The 16517-nt window shown below is 42.6% G+C and overlaps 1 long non-coding RNA gene across 1 annotated transcript; it reads left to right on the top strand.

Moving 5' to 3' along the window:
* The first annotated feature begins 4117 nt into the window (after positions 1–4117).
* Positions 4118–6607, top strand: LOC119715670 (uncharacterized). Its single transcript, XR_005262960.2, has 2 exons — positions 4118–4331; positions 6369–6607. It is a non-coding gene; the product is annotated as an uncharacterized lncRNA (long non-coding RNA).
* Positions 6608–16517: the final 9910 nt, after the last annotated feature.

Raw genomic sequence — 16517 nt, 5'->3', positions numbered from 1 at the left:
CTTTGGCAATCTCTCACACCAAACCTGCAGCCCTTCACCCACAGAGTTTGCATAAGAGAGAAGCAAGAATAAGATGCTCAGCTCCCCTGTGCCCCAGGCTGGTGCCTATCAGTGACGGTAAGGAGTCTGACTGTTCCCCCCACACGTCAGCTGGGTGCGATGCAACCACACCTAGGCTAGCTCTCAACGAGCTGTCTTTGCTTCTCCAGCACTGAAAAACCACAGCGGTGCCCGCGTGGTCCAACCGCTCTGAGTGTTTGCTGAGTTTCTCAGGGCTCTTTGCATCCCACGCTGCATTTGGTGGAGGCTAGCTAGCGAGCTAGGTAATTTAGAGCAGGTTATATATGTGTGGCTGACCCATGAAAAGGTTTGCTTTCTCCATGGTATGCAAAATCTGTGGGGCTGGCATTATAATTCCGTACAATGCCCCATCAGCGTGGGTTTCTGGCCAGGGGGAGGCTTGTTGCTGCTGCTGTTACACAAGAGGTGAGTAATGGCCATGCTTTCACCACGGCTTGCAGCGGGCTGAGACACGACAGATGGTGCTCAACACTATTTCCTGCTGCCGTAGTGAAAATAATCTGTTAAAATCTGTAGGTTTGGTCCAGTAATGGGAAATAATAGTTTTGTTTTTTTTTTTTTCCCCTGGGGTGATGGGATCTGACGGCATAGCAAGTGTGCTGTGATGATGTCTCTGGTGTCAAGCGCGGTGTCTTGGAAGTTTGTTCTTTTTGTTTTCCCGTGACACAGCTGCAGGGGGATTTTCTGGTGGAGCAGGCCCTGTGACCCCTGCTCAGGACAAGCAGGACCCCTGCCCACGTCCACATTGCAGTCATGGGTTTTCTCGGGCCCTGCAGCTGGGAGCACAGGCACCTTGGCGTGTGTCTGTGCTTTGTTAGTTGGTTTCCACTACAGGTGCCCTCTGAGGATTCAGCATGAGCATTTGAGAAGCTATCCTGCTTAGTTTGCTTCTTGACAGGACTGATTTTGCCCAACTCTGTTCTGTTAATTAAGAAATAGCACAAGAGAGTAACAGATCTGCTCTCTAGCATTTTTTTTAATTTTTTTTTTAAGATGTCACTGAACAAACATCCTGTAGCTCTCTTAATTTACACAAAGATCTTTCCTGACCATGTACAGTACTCAATCACATCCATATTGGGGAATAAATAATAACAACATGAAAAAGATAAGACTGAAGCTGATTAATTTCCTCAATTAATTAATTTAATGAGGCAGACAACAAGGAGCAGTCATGAATAAAACCCCCAAACCTTTATCATCAAAGCGAGGAACAGATATGTGCTGGCGTTTCTAAGCTGGAAGTCCAAAAATTAAACGGGTAGAGGCTAAAAATTAAAACGGGAGGACTTTTAAATGGTGGTACTGATGTAATGAATATAGCAGCAACGTGGAAAACAAGCTGAGCCATGGGACAGAGCAGCTCTAGGCTGCAGCTGATGAGGCAACTGCAGGTGACGTTGTGCTACGTCGTGTTGGAAAAGAGCTTGGAGTCAAACCGGGTGAATCAGTCGTCTGTGGCACACAGGTAACAGAGAGCCCCTGCAGCCTGAAACACTGTGCCTGAAGGAAGAATATTGAACAGCATGACCAGGCTGGTGACCTTGGCTGAGAAGCGGGGAGAAACTCTAAATGGAGTTAGAGAGCATGAAAGGGCTGAGAACAAAGGGAATCAGAGGTCTCGGTGATGTCCTGCAGCCTGGTAAATGTTATGAGGAAGTATGAGGCAGAGATTATATTTGTAGATGCCACAAATAACTGCTTGTTACAGCAGAGAGGCAGAGAGCACAGCTGAGAAAAAGCAGCTCCTGGTGTCACCCTGAGCTGTGAGCAGAGGTTCGCCGCGGACGCAAATATCACCAGCGTGTTTTAGCATAGAGACCACAAGGCACCCAAATTCAGCAAGTCCACAGGAAATAAATTACCCAAAGATCTCTTTGTAGAGCTTCAAAAAGGACAAAAACGTACAAATGAGAAAATTTTTTAGAAATAAACCTTAAGTATGCTTTTTTTTTTTTTTTAAATAAAATTAGTTTTCTTTAGCTAAAAGGCACGTGGAAACATTAAAAAATATATTGAAAATTCAGAGTAGGAATACATTATGTGTTGAAAAAAAAAAAGACTCTAAATTGTCACAGATAAAGAGCAAAGTACATTAAAGCAGAATTAAAAAAGATCTTTCAGAATAGAGGCGAATGAGAAAATTAGAAGAGAATACATGTTCTGTAAAAGGAAATGTAAAACCACAAGAAGGCAATAAGAAAGTTCTTGGTAGCAGCACACTAAAGGCATGGAGCTAATAATAAGAAAATTTTCCATCATGTCAGAAACAGAAGGTCTCTGGCAGAAACTCACTATAGCTGATAAATGACCAGAGTAAAAGGGACTCGGAGTGGTGGCAGGAAAGCTAAATGGATCCTTGTGTTGGTGTTTGCCCCAATTCCATAGTCCAGTGGCATCGCCATCCTGAAAACTTCACTTGGGCAAGTCTGAGGTAAGGTCTCATACTGAACTGACATGAAAAGCCTTTTTAAAACAAACCAATAAAATGGACAACAGCAGATCAACAGGACCAGATGGCACTCGCACAGGAGCCCCAGAGCATCTCTGATACGAAACTGCCAAACTATTAACTGTGGTGAAGAACTTATTGCTTCAATTGGCTTTTCTTAAATTAAGCTCAAGGTTAGAAGGAGTGGGACACGTGATGCCCTCTTCAAGGCAGGCCCCTGTGAGGACCCAAGGAACTGCATACTCATAAATCTGATTTTGATTTGAGGGGTATTTTTGAGAGGCATTATAAAAAAGAGAATTAGTAGACATATGGACAAATTTAAAATAATGGGGATGAGCTGGCACAGCTTGGAAACTATGCCTCATAAGTCTGTTGTTAGTTGTTTTTTTTTATTTTTTTACTTTTTTATTTTTTTTATTTTTTCTGAGAACAGAATCAGTGTGCATGCAGATAAAGTTAATCCAGTAGACATGGTGTACATTGATTTCTCAAAGCTCCTGATGAAGTCTCTTCCTTAAAGAAACTGAGTTGTCCCAAGGGTGTTTCATAGACTAACAATGAGTTTAAAGACAAAAACGTAGGGACAATATACTCATGGCTATTGAATCAGTGGGACGCAGAGTCCTGCAGCCAGCCCTTCAGGTGTGAACTCATTAGTTGGCCCTTTGCTCCAAACGTGGGGGCATCCCAAATACATCCCTGCCAAATGGACCTTGCCCCCTCGCTCCTAACACGATCACAAAGAAAATGAGGCTGCTTTCTACCCTTCTAGTAGCTCAGTGGTGCTTTAGCTGGGATTGTCGAGCTGTGCAGAGCACTGTGGCTGCCATGAATTCACGATGCACAGGGTCAACGATGCTGTGGCTTCCAGCTGCTGCTGCTGCTTCTGCCCAAGTGTTTTCACTGCAGTTGCTGCACAGTAGAGAGAGAACACGTTTTTGAAGGAAGGAGCTATAAATTGCAAGAGTATTTCTAAGTAAACATTTATTGATTATTGTCCCCAGAATTAGAGATCATTTTGATTGCTTCTGTTGAAGTTCAGTGGCTCATGACTCTTATTAGGCAAGAATACTAACCTGTGATCATACGTGAAGTACGGCATCTGATGGCATGTGTGGTCATTAGATGTTATCTTCTGTATTGATTAATTTTATGCTCTTTTTTTTTTTTTTTCTTCTCTTTTTCTGGGAAAGGTTTTTAAACTGAAAGAGGGAAGATATATATTAGATGTCAGAAAGAAATTATTTACTCAAAGGGCGGTGAGGCGCTGGCACAGGCTGCCCAGAGAAGCTGTGGGTGCCCCATCCCTGGAGGTGCTCAAGGCCAGGCTGGATGGGGCTTTGGGCAGCCTGGGCTGGTGGGAGATGTCCCTGCCCATGGCAGGGGGGTGGAAACAGACAGTCTTTAAGGCCCCTTCCAACCCAAACAAGTCTGTGGTGCTGTGATCCTATCCCATCAGAGAGCCAAACCCCACCACCTGGGCAGCTGTGCAGGTGAGGCAGGTACCACCCTGTGGTACTGATGAGTCACTAGGGGTTCGCCCTGGGTGGCTGGCAGGTTTATAATCTGCAGCTGGTTTTACAACAGAAACAACCAAATATGTCGTGTTTTGTTGTTGTTGTTTTATTTTTTTTTCTGGAAAAAAAGTCCAGCGGGAAAAAAATGCGATTTTTTTTTTTTTTTTTGGTTTGTATTCAACGAGCATACTAGCTCGAGGTTTGTTTATTGCAGCAAATCTTGTGTTTCCATTCAGAAGGAAGGAATTCTTGCCTGCAGGGAGAGGGATGTAATCAAGGTATGTGGATTACCATTTTACTGCATGCACAGTAGCGATAGGGGGCTATCTCCAGTACTGAGGCATCAACCCCACCCCGAGTGGTCAAACAGTGCTCTGTGTGTGTGTGTATGTTTTGGGGAGTGGCATCCATCCCCTATCCCTTCCCTGTTCTCATTTCTTTTATTTTAAGAAGTGCCTCACTCGTCCCCATCCTCATCTCAGCATGGCTCAGTGAGGAATAAGACACTATTCAGCATGTGGAAAGGCAGGTTTGAGCCTCCAGAAGGTCCGTACCAGAAGCCATTCCTGTGGCATATCCAAGTCCAAACATAATTTTTCAGGCTTTGGCTGGTTCTCATGCCTTCTAACGAGGCTAATATTAGCCACGTGACACTGCTGCATGATTAAGGGAGTAAAGAGAAGTCAGAAACAGCTGTATTCCCAAACCACGCTGCAGGCTATCGTTTAGATTAAGTTTGGCTCTAATTCTTGAATGTCAGTTCTGGTCTGCCTCTGAAGAAGAACCCTGTGACTCCAGGTGTGCCCAGGGTGAAAACTGTGGGATGCCCAGAAACAGAAGTAACTCTGAAAAGGAGGCTTTCCTCCCATAACTCTGGGACTGCCTGCAGCCCAGTGATTTTATTTTACATTTCCAGAGCAGTTATGGAACTGACGTAGTTGTTTTAACATGGTAAGAAGTCAGCAAAGCTTGTATGCAAGGGAGACTAAAGGAACCTAAACGTAACATACAAAGCCATAATGAACTCTTGATGAAAAATAGTTGTAAAGTGAAGAGGAAAATTAATTGTTTTCAGATGAAAAAAATTTGCATTCTGCAACCGGTCAGAAAGTACAGAAACAAGAAATGGTGCTATGCATGCCAATGACAAGCCAAGTCACCCTAGGGAAACAGGAAAGCATCCAAATAACTTTTGAAGCTTCACTAGAGAAGACTCAAGGGACTGTTATCCCCGACTTTAGCCCTGGATGCAGCTAATGGCTTTCCTAACACTGTCTGGATCAATCCTTCTGAGAACTGTGGCTAGCCTTCCATATTAAAGCACATGCTGGTTGCTAGAGTAGGATTCAGGTTTTCTGGGAAATGAACACCCACCTCTTCTTTTCCACATGGCTTCTGAACAAATTAGATGTGCTGATCTATTGAAGCTTTGAATTGGTTAAAAAAAATAAGAATATTATAAAGTACTTGTTTTAGAAATCAACTTTGGCTCAAGTGATTTCTTCAAATTGAAGGAGTAGATAATGTTAAGGGACATGTAAACAATGCTTTTGATTTTAAAGGGTCAACCTTTGCGAAGCTGGCTGTTTCGGCATGCATAAAAGCTGAATTGCAGAGTAGGCCTTGCATCTTTGATTTGATGACAATGTGGAGTTTGGAACCAAGTGCACAGATAAAAATATTAAAGAAAAGGTTAAGGTCATACGAGGGGAATAAGAGCTGCAGGACAAGTATTAAGAGTAAACATCCAGCCTCTGGCAAGACTGATGTCCTGAGGTTAACAGAGTGCAACAAGAAAGTAAAAATTGCCAAGAATTGAGCCGAGATGGCAATGATTTTGAAAATGATATTAATAGAAATAGTAATAAAATATAGCAAAAAAAAAAAAAAAACACAGCAGAAACAATACAAAAAACTTTCAGCCACTGGGAAAATGAAGAAGCATCAGGAAAATGAAGAAGTGGGGCTGTCATTTAGTGAGGATAGAATGGAAATAAATACAGCCAGTTTGTCACCAAAGTGAAATGAATATTTTGCTTTTGTTCTCAGCAGAAGCAGTGATGAATGCAAAAAGGGAAAAAGCGGGGTGACTAGCAGGAATGAGAGTAGAAAACTATTGTTTCTCAGATGATAGTAAATTAGAAGTTGCTCAGCATGCTTATTGCCAGGAAGCGCTGGGGAAATGTCAGGTGGAAAACTGTGACCTTGGAGCTGCACAGGAACTGCCAGGGCAGCCAGCGACCAGCTGGGAGGAGTTAATGGGCAAGGCTGAGGGGAAACTAGAGCATTTTCCTAATTCCTGATAATTTTTACAGGTCCATCCTAAGAATATTGAATGCCTGCTCTCACTGTGACACCAGCACGGAAAGAAAGGAGAGAAGTGCCATGCCCTGCAGGTGAGGAAAAGCAAGGTGGACTGAGGAAGGCAGGTCCTACAGTCACAGGTGACCCCACATTTAGGCACCTAAGCCTTATGAGTATCTCCAAACCAGAGTTTTGTTCTTGGGCACAAGCTGTGGGTTGGCACAATTTCAATTAAAGGATATTTTCAAACTGTCTGTCTTTCTTTTATTCCCCCTCTTCTATAGAAATGACTTTAAAAGACTAGAAGGATTTCTTCTGAGAGCCACAGGTTTTGAGGGCATCATGCTTCAGGAACCCTTTATGGAGGAGTCTTAAAACTTTGCAGAGAAGTAGCATCATTGTTCCAATTCACTTCTTTTCATCAGTTTTGAAACAACTCTGGAGAGTAAATGGCTGTCAGAACAGCTATATGCCATAGGGGCCATCATCAATCTGCATGACCACTGCAAGTTTAATATGGTTTGTGTTCACATGTTGGCAAATGTGATCGCACAGATTTTTATTTTATTTTTTTTCCTTTTCCAGAAGCAGGGGAAATAGTCATTTATTTCCTCCCACCTGACTCACAGGACAGCAGAGCAGCTGATCCTGCTGGGTTTGAAGGTTCATGCCTGGTGTCTCTGGTGCTTGGCACTCAGCAGGATTTTGAGGCTTGCAGAAATGACTTTGGTTTTGTTTTTGTAATAGGCAGGAATGCCGTATATGTTTTGCCTCTGCTGTGTTTTCTGCTTTTGCTTTTTGTTTATTAGTTTATGTTTTTGATCTATAGGAAAATACTAGCCCCTCCTATGCTTATTTTATAGGTTTAGTGAATTTCTGATGCTTTTAAAAGTAGATAAAATTCTCTTTAATGGAGAAAACACTCTGAGATAATATAATGTCTCTCTCTTAATTTTTCTTACCTGGAAACACACTTATCTTCTCTACAGAGAATGTAATTATACAAAGAGTAATGATTTTTCTGTGTTAAAACAAGACCCAGATGCCAGTTCAATTGATCACAGATGAAATCCAGATGGTTTAAGTGAAAGTTTCCTGCGATGCTGATGATAGCTGGGGCAGCCAAGTATTTGTTATCTTCAGAAAAGTGCAAGAAGGTTGCAGAGATTCTTTCCAAACAGCATTCTAATAGTCTTAATGCTCGAACTGTACAACAGATGAATTGTGTAAATCAGTGGTTTGAGACCTCTGATGCACAGGCCACTGGTTGGTACTGAAATGTGTCAAGGTGATACAAAACAAAAGATGACTGAAAGGGTTGGGTTTATTTTAAGTAAGATAAAATGTGCACATAGCTATGTGCTCAAGTAACTGGAGTATTGGAGGAAGGGGAAACATGCATTGTAGCTTAGCGGGCAATGGAAGTCCTCATGGCAATCCTGCCCAGGTGTTTGGGGTATTTTTTTCTTCACAAAGAGTAAAGAAGCCTTTAATTAAAAAATATTGATAAAAGCCAGTGCAAGTGTCCACTGAGTGTCCAAAAATCTCATTTGGGTTGCAAAATTACGTGTGATAGACTGTTGCTCTTTGTAGCACATGAAGAGAAATGAGGCAGAGCATGTACATGTTCTGGCTGCTCTAAGTCACAGGCTTCTGCTGTGTAGATTTTCTGTAGATGAACTGTGATTTCTGTAATAGTGGTGCTATCAACTCAGCTGCAGATACGCTCTTTCCAGACCTCTCCACGTAGCATCCAAATGTTACTTGGCATCTAAAACAAGCAAGCAAACAAACAAAACCAGCCCTCACACATAGAAGACAGGCCTCTCATTATATTAGCAAGCCTATGTCAAGTCTCTGATGTTTTGGATAAGCAACTTCCTTTTGTGTGGGTTTGCTAACACATGGTGTAAAACAGTTGTAAGAAGTATATCCATCTTATTATTCCAGAAATGTGAGCGTCAGTTCTGTCTCTTGTGGCTCAGAGGAGTTCTCATCTTCTGAAAACTACTGAAGTACAAATTGTTGGCTTTTTTCCTTCCATACAGCATGGATTACAGGGGAGGGAAAAAGATCTTTGTTTAGCTGGAAGTACTGTAGTTACCACAGATGGCTCATGATCTGCAGGGTTAATATGGATTATGAGAACTCAGCAACACTATCATACAGATGAACTATTCCATAATTTATACAGGTTCAGATAAGAGTAGGCGGAACGGCCTTCAGCTTGTGGAGGTGTTCGCTTTAATGTCTTGGCCAAGCTGAGCCCTGGCTGTACCCTTGTTTAATAATACGTATCAACACTTTCCACTGAAATGATGTGCTATCGTAGATACATAAATATTTAAGATGAAATGTGAAAGTTGCCATTCTTTCTGGAAGCCCTATCATTGTTGTGATAGAAATACTCCACTATGGTGAGCAGAGACAGCAATTTTTAAAGCCAGAATCTGTCTCTCTAAAGCAACTGGCAAGCAATGCCATAAAACAATTCTTCTTGGTGAGTAGTGTGAGCCATACGTTTGCATCTAGACAGCCTTTTTGTTAACCAGGGTGCTTCCATTTCTGTAAGCTTATGTTGGTTGCAAACAAAATATCACGCATTATTTGTCCCTTCTACCAGTATAGGGGAGCATTGATGGCTCCAGTTACGTGCGGTCACAAAAAGGCGGGGTAAAATAAGCAGTTTTTCATTTCCTGCTCCTACAATTTATATTTACAAGAAGTTGCAGCATAGATATAAAGCTTAACCATCCCCCAAAGTGGGCCTACAAATAAGAATTCACATAGGGAATTTTCTGCCTGGATGTCAACTCAGATCCTCGCTATCATACTCCACTGGGCAGCAAGGAAAAAACTTAGCTTAGGTATACAGATGAGTGTTTCTCAAAAAAAGACCACAGACTGTGCATGGTACAAAGCCCCTCAAGCGGAAGGGGAGGAATTGAGAGACAGCTCAATTCTCCCAAAAAGAGGAAAAAAGTGCTTAGTTTTGGGTGACCCTAAGGCATGAGTGGAAAGGGGAAGAGCAGCGAAGACCTCAGGGAGCTCTGGATCACTCTTGTGAGCAGCTGGGCAGAGTGCAGTGGGTCCTAGGAGGGGACATCTCCCACTTCTGAACCAGCCTGACCCCTGCTAAAGCCTTCATCCCCTCCACCTGTGCCATGTCTCTGCTTTACCTTACCCACTTTGCAGTAAAAGCCTTTTCACACCTGGCATTATCAGACTGTAAGATGCTCAATGAGGTGGTAGCTGTTCTCTAATGACCCCTACGAAGCATCTGAAATTCCTGAAAAATAAGGAAGAGACATTGAATTTAGTATTACTCTGTACCTGTTAAATGGAGAAAAATGACCCATTATCCAAGAAATGGGGTTAGCTTTGTGTATATAACTGTCATGGGATATTGGAGATTTCATTAAGCATTAGGCAAACTCAGGGCAAAAAAGAGCACTGAACATGAGAAGGGACTCTGTAGGAAGCACTTATTTTGAAGAGCAATTAAAAGAAGGTTTCAGAGGGATTTGACAGGTCACAGCCTGGTGCTTCAGTCATCTTGATGGAAATCTGGTTTCTTGCAGATCCATTTTTTGCTGTTGTCACTAGATGAAGGCAGAAATTGGAAATGCTTAGAAGAAAAGGATCATTTACCTTGTTGCTCTGACATTTCCCAGATAATGGTCTATAGTGGAAATTAGGGAGGAGAATCAGGAATGGGGGATACGGCCCTCTCCTTCCAGTAAAGCAGCAGAAGGAAGTGGAAGAAAAGACCTGGCAGATAAAGGAGATGAACTTGGAAAGATGCTGATTTTTAAACCCTTTCCACTTTTAAACATTTTCTACCTGTTCAAATACCTCCAGATATAGACAAACATAAGTGCTAACACTAAAAATTAGCTGGTAAGTGTAATTACTTAGGAGAACATAGCACTACAAGTGAGGGGGTTGCCTGGTCAATAGATTGTGTTTCCATTTGGTGTCAGAATTAGGAACTCCCTTAATTTGTTTGCCTTTGTGCTTTCAGATGCAGGAAATCAATGCAGCAGAGCTCCAAGTGAGACTTCAGTGAAATGTAAAGGTTTTTACACTAAACACAACCGATTTCACCCACTGACACACACCGTGTTCCAGCCATGCTCAGTGAGATGCTTGAGCTCAAGTGTTCTGGCCAAGGGGTGGTCGTGTGTTATGTAGAGAAAAAGAGACAAAGGCCAGCAGTTCCTCCACATTGGTGATGACAAATTGTTTTGGGGATAATTAGAGACCAGCAGTTACCGTACAGCCCTTTGGCCTCATAGAATGGATCACGTAGGCTGGAAAAGCCACATTTTTGCTTACTTCATCCTCCATAAAGTTTACTAAAATCTGCTGTGCTTTGTTTGCATTTTCACATTTGGGGTATCTCGGAGGTGCCACCGAGAGGAGGAATGGCACAGGCAGGGCACTGTAATGTTGTCGCTTTCTTCCAGTGGGATCTTCTGTTGACGAATAGTCAGAGCTGTGGGTTTATCCCAGCACAGGCCTTCTGGTCTTGGCATAAACAACATCTTCATTAGCATATCATCGCTGTCAGTGGGTCCTTGGGTACTGGCAGAGGCTGCTTCATTAACCCTGGTGATGCTGTTTTTTTTCCGGCGCTTTGCGCATGCATTTCCATTCATGCTTCATTCAGGCTAAATTTTTCCTGTTATAAACCTCCACAAAAGAGTAACTTTTGCTCGGTGATAGACATGTTGTGTTCATTTGGTTTCCTCACCACTTCCCAGAAGATGTTTTCTCAAATCCCTGGGCTTTTTGTGTCTTGTTTCTTTAGTTAGTTCATTGGTTGAATTTTTTCGCCTGGTTGAGGACAATCGCTGTTGTTTTGAGCAGTGGCAGCAGCTGCTCTGTGAATCTAGCTCTCAAGTGAGTGTGTCCACACAGGCTTTGTGCAGACTGGAGTGAGCTGAGTTTGCTCATGCTCTGAGCAGCAGCAATGCCCCTGAAGTCATAAAAGTCTCCCAGACAAGCTTATAAGCCCTCAGAGCCAGGGGACTTGAAGCAGGACAGGGATGCTTCCAGCTTCAGCATCCCTCATTTTTATCTGGGGCAAATGACCCACGTTGGTATTAGCCCAGCTTTTACCTCACTGAGCTCTGAGAACTGGGCCCCTACATTCGACTTTAAAGTAGGCAGACAGAGAGATTGGCTGGATAACACCACGCAGCTGTTGGGCCTAGCCTGGGCCTTGCCATCACCCAGTTGCATGCCCAAAAACTGCCTTTGGCTTAGGCGGTCCTTGGGCACAGGGGAGGAGGTCGGATGTAGGATGTACACATCCATGGGTGGCAGAGATCAGCAGATGTGAAGGGGGCTGGAGAAATGAGACTGAAAGCATGAACCACAGGTGACGTATGGAAGGAAGCAGGAGATCTCTTGTGAAGAGGAGAGAGTAGGGCTGTAGCATGCAAGCCCATAGAAAATTGGGCTTTCTCAGCTCTGCTTCTGGCAGAGCAGTGTTTATTTTCCTTAATGTCAGCTCAGGGAGCTGTAGCTACACAGCTTGTACCTCATTAAGGATTATGACTCAGAGGCCCAGCAAAATTGAGGTGTTTGGTCTCTAATGTTGCAGATTTTTGTCTATGTGTGCGGAGGCACCGTTCTAGCTCTTGCAGAGTAGCGCTTGCTTGCAGTAGGAGAGCAGGCCTGGAGCTGGATACACATTATTGCATTTTCATCTTTCTTAGGACATATGGTATATTAGGGAAAAAAAAAAAAAGAGAGAGATTAACTTTCAGGGGCTTTTACATGACAGTGTGGATATAAATCTACCACTTACACCTAACACACAAAAAGAGGTGAATAGAAGCTGGCTTTTTTTTTTTTTTTTTTTGAAAAAGCACAAATAATACCCTTTTTTCTTGCTCTTTTCTCCATAGCCTTCCTAGCTATTCAGCTCACATAACCCTTTTCAACTGACAAGTGGACAAAGCGTATATGCTGTGATTTTTTTTTTTCCTCAGTGTGAGAGGATAGCTTTCACTCATTTTGGCTCATCACAGGAGATGTGACTACACACTGCCCATGCCCTGGTGCCTGTGGACAGGGCACTCCTCGGCTCTTTTCTCAGGAACACCCCTCTTCTCTGCTGCTCTTCTTGCCAGGACCAAGAAGAGCAGAGTTGCCTCCTCTGTGCTGAAGGTACTTCTACCTTCACCGAGCAGAGGGGAATGATTTGTGTATCCTTGGTGTTTATGTCCAAGCACACATACCTGAGTCAGACCAAAGATCTGTCTAGCTTAATATCCTGTCTCCAGCTCTGGATAACAACAGATACTTAAGGAAAGAGCATAAGAAATGAGGCTTTCACATATTTTTAACACGTTAAACAGGCAGTTTCTTTGCATAGCCTGTGAGTGTTGCTGTGGGTTGTTACCTGACCTCCACCAAAACATATATCTATTGTTAATAACTATTTTTTTTTCAATGAGTTATTTACTTTTAGCATTATAAATTAACTCTGCAGTTCTGAGGGGGAGTGACCTGCTGAATTAGAGTCAAGTTTTGTGTAGTCTCAAGTTTTCTGCAGCCAAATCGAGACATATGTAGAGAAATATTACAGATGTATAGAACGCAATACAGTGCTTGCACACACTAGCTGGTGTCCAGCTATCGATAAATACTTACATTTCTTATTGCCACTGTTGTGTTTTTATGACACCTTGTTCAATCTTTACAACCTTTCAGCAATCACTGTCACAGCTTTTGAGTCGAGGCTAATAAAGGACAACTTGGGGTGGCCTCCATAATTCACTGCCAAATTAAGCTAGACATTTATGGAGTTGTCCATTCATTGCTGTAAATAAGTAGAATTGGAATGTGCATATAATTTACCTAGCTGTTTGAAGTAACTTGTTAGAAAAAGAAAAAAAAAAGTAATTAACCTACTGCCACAGAAACGGCTCTAATGGAAAATGACTTTAATGTGAAACAGGCGAAGTGTGGAAATTGAATCTTACTAATTACTGCTGCAGCCCTTGCAGTTCATTGTGAATTTCTAGTTTGTTACTCAGATTTGCGAATACCTGCATCACTGTGATAGGCAACACAGAAAGTCATCATAATATGCAAACAAAAGGTCAAAAGCTGAATGTACACTATCCTGACATCCATCAGTTTTATAGTATGACAGCTTAGGTGTCTTCTGTAGTCCTCTGATTAGCACTCCAGTATTTCTTGATATGAGGATGACCTATGCTAGCTTCTTTATTATTATTTTTCAGGCACAGTATCGAATCAGTTTTTTAATTTACAAAGTCATGTATGGTTTTCACTCTCTTGGTATTTTACAAAATCTGCTTCTTCACATATCAATATGACAACAGTTGGGAAGCTCATTTCTTGGATGTCTGAGACAAGACACCTGATGAGCTTGTGGGAAGAGTCCACAGCTTTTAGAAGCAGGTCAAGCTAAGGTTTGCTTAGGTTTTTGCTCAGTGTGGATTCAGTAGAAATAGCATCTCTGGAAAAGAGGATGCACTGACAATATCACACCGTCAGCTTGCTTTTGCTCCATTCTTCCACACATCACTGTTTTACATCTTTATTATCTAGCTGAGAAATCACCAAAGAAACCCCAAACCCAATCTCCACGCGAACAGACAGAGCACAGGACCTGGCACCAAGACTTCCATCCCACAGTGCAGCAACAGATGCAGACTGCCAAGCTGATGCTGTCCATAAGGCCCTGAAAGCACAATCTCACTCTCCAAAGTCAGTGGAGCATTATTACTGACTGCTGTGAGGTCAGGGTCTCACCTGAGAGATTCATCCAGATCATGAGCTCTCTACGGTAGCTAGTAATACTTAATGTGAATGCGCACTTTGTGCCCTTTTCCATCTGTGTATCGTAAAACTGCTTTACAAAGGAGGAAAATACTGTGCGTCTACAGTGAAATGAAAGAAAAAAACACTCCTACAAGTGATGACAGTGAAATTTTTCAGTCACAGTTTTCCTTCCCTTGTGTCCATATTTAAAAAGCGAAATTTCTGAAGAGCCTTGAATAATGTCCAATTTCAGTGCAGTAGTTCTGTTGGGCTGCAGACAGCGCAAACCATATTATCCTTGCAGGAAATGGCCATCGTGACCCCTCCATAGCCACCTAGCCCTCCCAATTAAACCTGCTGCAATACTGTGCATGAGCAACTTGACTCCAAGAGTACTAACAGTAATGTGTGACTCTGCAATCTAACAACACGCTTACATTAATATTATGAAATTACTGTTTGCATTGCGGTAATTCCCAGATACTCCAGTCAAGAGCAGAGCCCCTATAGTGCTGCTCTATTGTAGATTAAAGCTCAATTTATGCCCCAGGGAGCAAGCTTTCTAAAGAGAAAAAGAGAGTCCCTGCTGGTATACAGAAGGAAGTTTAATTGATTCCTGCCTGGGTGTGCTGCATTACCCCAGCTGAGGATACAGCCCAAAGGAGCTGTGACAGAGGGGGATAAGGGCCAAGTGCTTGTGCTGATGGTATGCACAAGCCAAAAGTAGGGTGGGTGTTTCCCACCCTACTTTTATGTCATGGCTACAGCATCTCACCTCATCTGCACATTCCTCTTTGTTTACCTTTAACCTCATTCTTTCCAGCCACCACACACGTGTCCATTGATTAACCTTTCTTTTTCCTCATACGTATGGATGTTTAATTCCCAAAGCCACACTTCCCTACCTAGACCTCCTTCAAACAAGTCTCAGTCCCTTGTCTCCCCTGAGGACACCCTCCAGCTGATCCCCTCCCCACCAGAGCTCCTTCCAGCCTGCCAGTGAGTGCTTTGTGGGTGTTCCCATATCCCCGGGGAAGCACTGCTCTGACCCCAACACCATTACACTGAGGGCTCAGGACCCAGAGACAGGGTTGGTGCCTGGGCTAAGATTTTGGGCAAAGGGCAGGGAGGAACACTTCAGCTCCCCCACCTGTGTGTATTGCTGCAAATCATTTATTAATTGTTCTGAATGAAAGGCAAGTGCCACCATGGTATTTCTCATCAGCATCTCACCCTGGGAATTGCAGCCTCTCTAATTGAGACAGAATAAGGGCGTTTGACTTCACATTTTTGTTGTCCCAAATCACGGAGAGCTCAGACATGACTGCTTACACAAGCAGTAACCCCACTGTTTAAATGACAAGTTAAAGCTCCAGGGTTCAGGAGCCATGGCTGCTTAAAAGTAACCACAGTGCTTGATTTTGATTAATACGAGTTCTGCAAATGGAGCTGGTAGAAATGTCTTATTCCCTGATCTCCTCTTGGATGCTGATCTGTAACGCTCTAAGCAGGCTGGTTTATTATATTCCTAGGAGAGGTGAAAAGAGATTGGTAAGGAAATATCCCCAAATATATCAAACTGTACTAGGGTAGAAAATGAGCATCAGTTTGATACAATGGGGAGAGATTTTCCCTCTCAAAATTGGACTGGTATCACTTTTTTTTTTTTTTTGAAAGTGCATAATTTTATCTTCCTAGGTGATACAAAACCACCTTCATTACGATCCCAGCAACCTGGCAAAATCCTAGCTATGTTTTTAGTGTTGCTGCTTATCTACTGTGACTCACACAAGAGCTGTTCCACTAGTGTTATTCTTCACAATCAAAGCTAAAAATAATTGATGTCCCTGTAAAGGGACAAAGACTCCATCAGATAGGAAGAGTTTTTATTAAGCAATGGGAGTTTGTTTTGTTTTGTTTTGATTTTTAATTTTAAGAAACTCGCTTGCAGAAGCAGCTTGTTCTGTTGTACAAGATTTTCTTAGGAGCAAATCAATGCATTTAATTTGATTTTGAACCTTGCTGCACAATCAATAATGCCTCAAGTCTGGCAGCAAACCTCATGGAAAGTGACTTCAATCTGAGATTGCCAATTAGTATCCCTAAAATTCAGATATAAAATCCCTTTCCCAAAAACAAGGAGTGGTTTGCTTTTCACCGAATACATATTAAGAAGAGAGCTATACATGCTAGTTATAAGAAGAGGCCAAACTCTGGTACTGTTCTGAAAAGGGGAAAAAATAAGGTGTAGAAATACCCAAAAGACTGCACTCCATGTCTTTATAGCCCTACAGGGTAGTCTGTTCTCATATGTGGATAAGTATATTTGCTACTTCATATGCCAGTGACGGCCA

The sequence above is a fragment of the Anas platyrhynchos genome, chromosome 1, assembly GCF_047663525.1.
Source record: "Anas platyrhynchos isolate ZD024472 breed Pekin duck chromosome 1, IASCAAS_PekinDuck_T2T, whole genome shotgun sequence".
NCBI lineage: Eukaryota > Metazoa > Chordata > Aves > Anseriformes > Anatidae > Anas > Anas platyrhynchos.
This window is presented reverse-complemented; position numbering and strand designations above follow the sequence as displayed.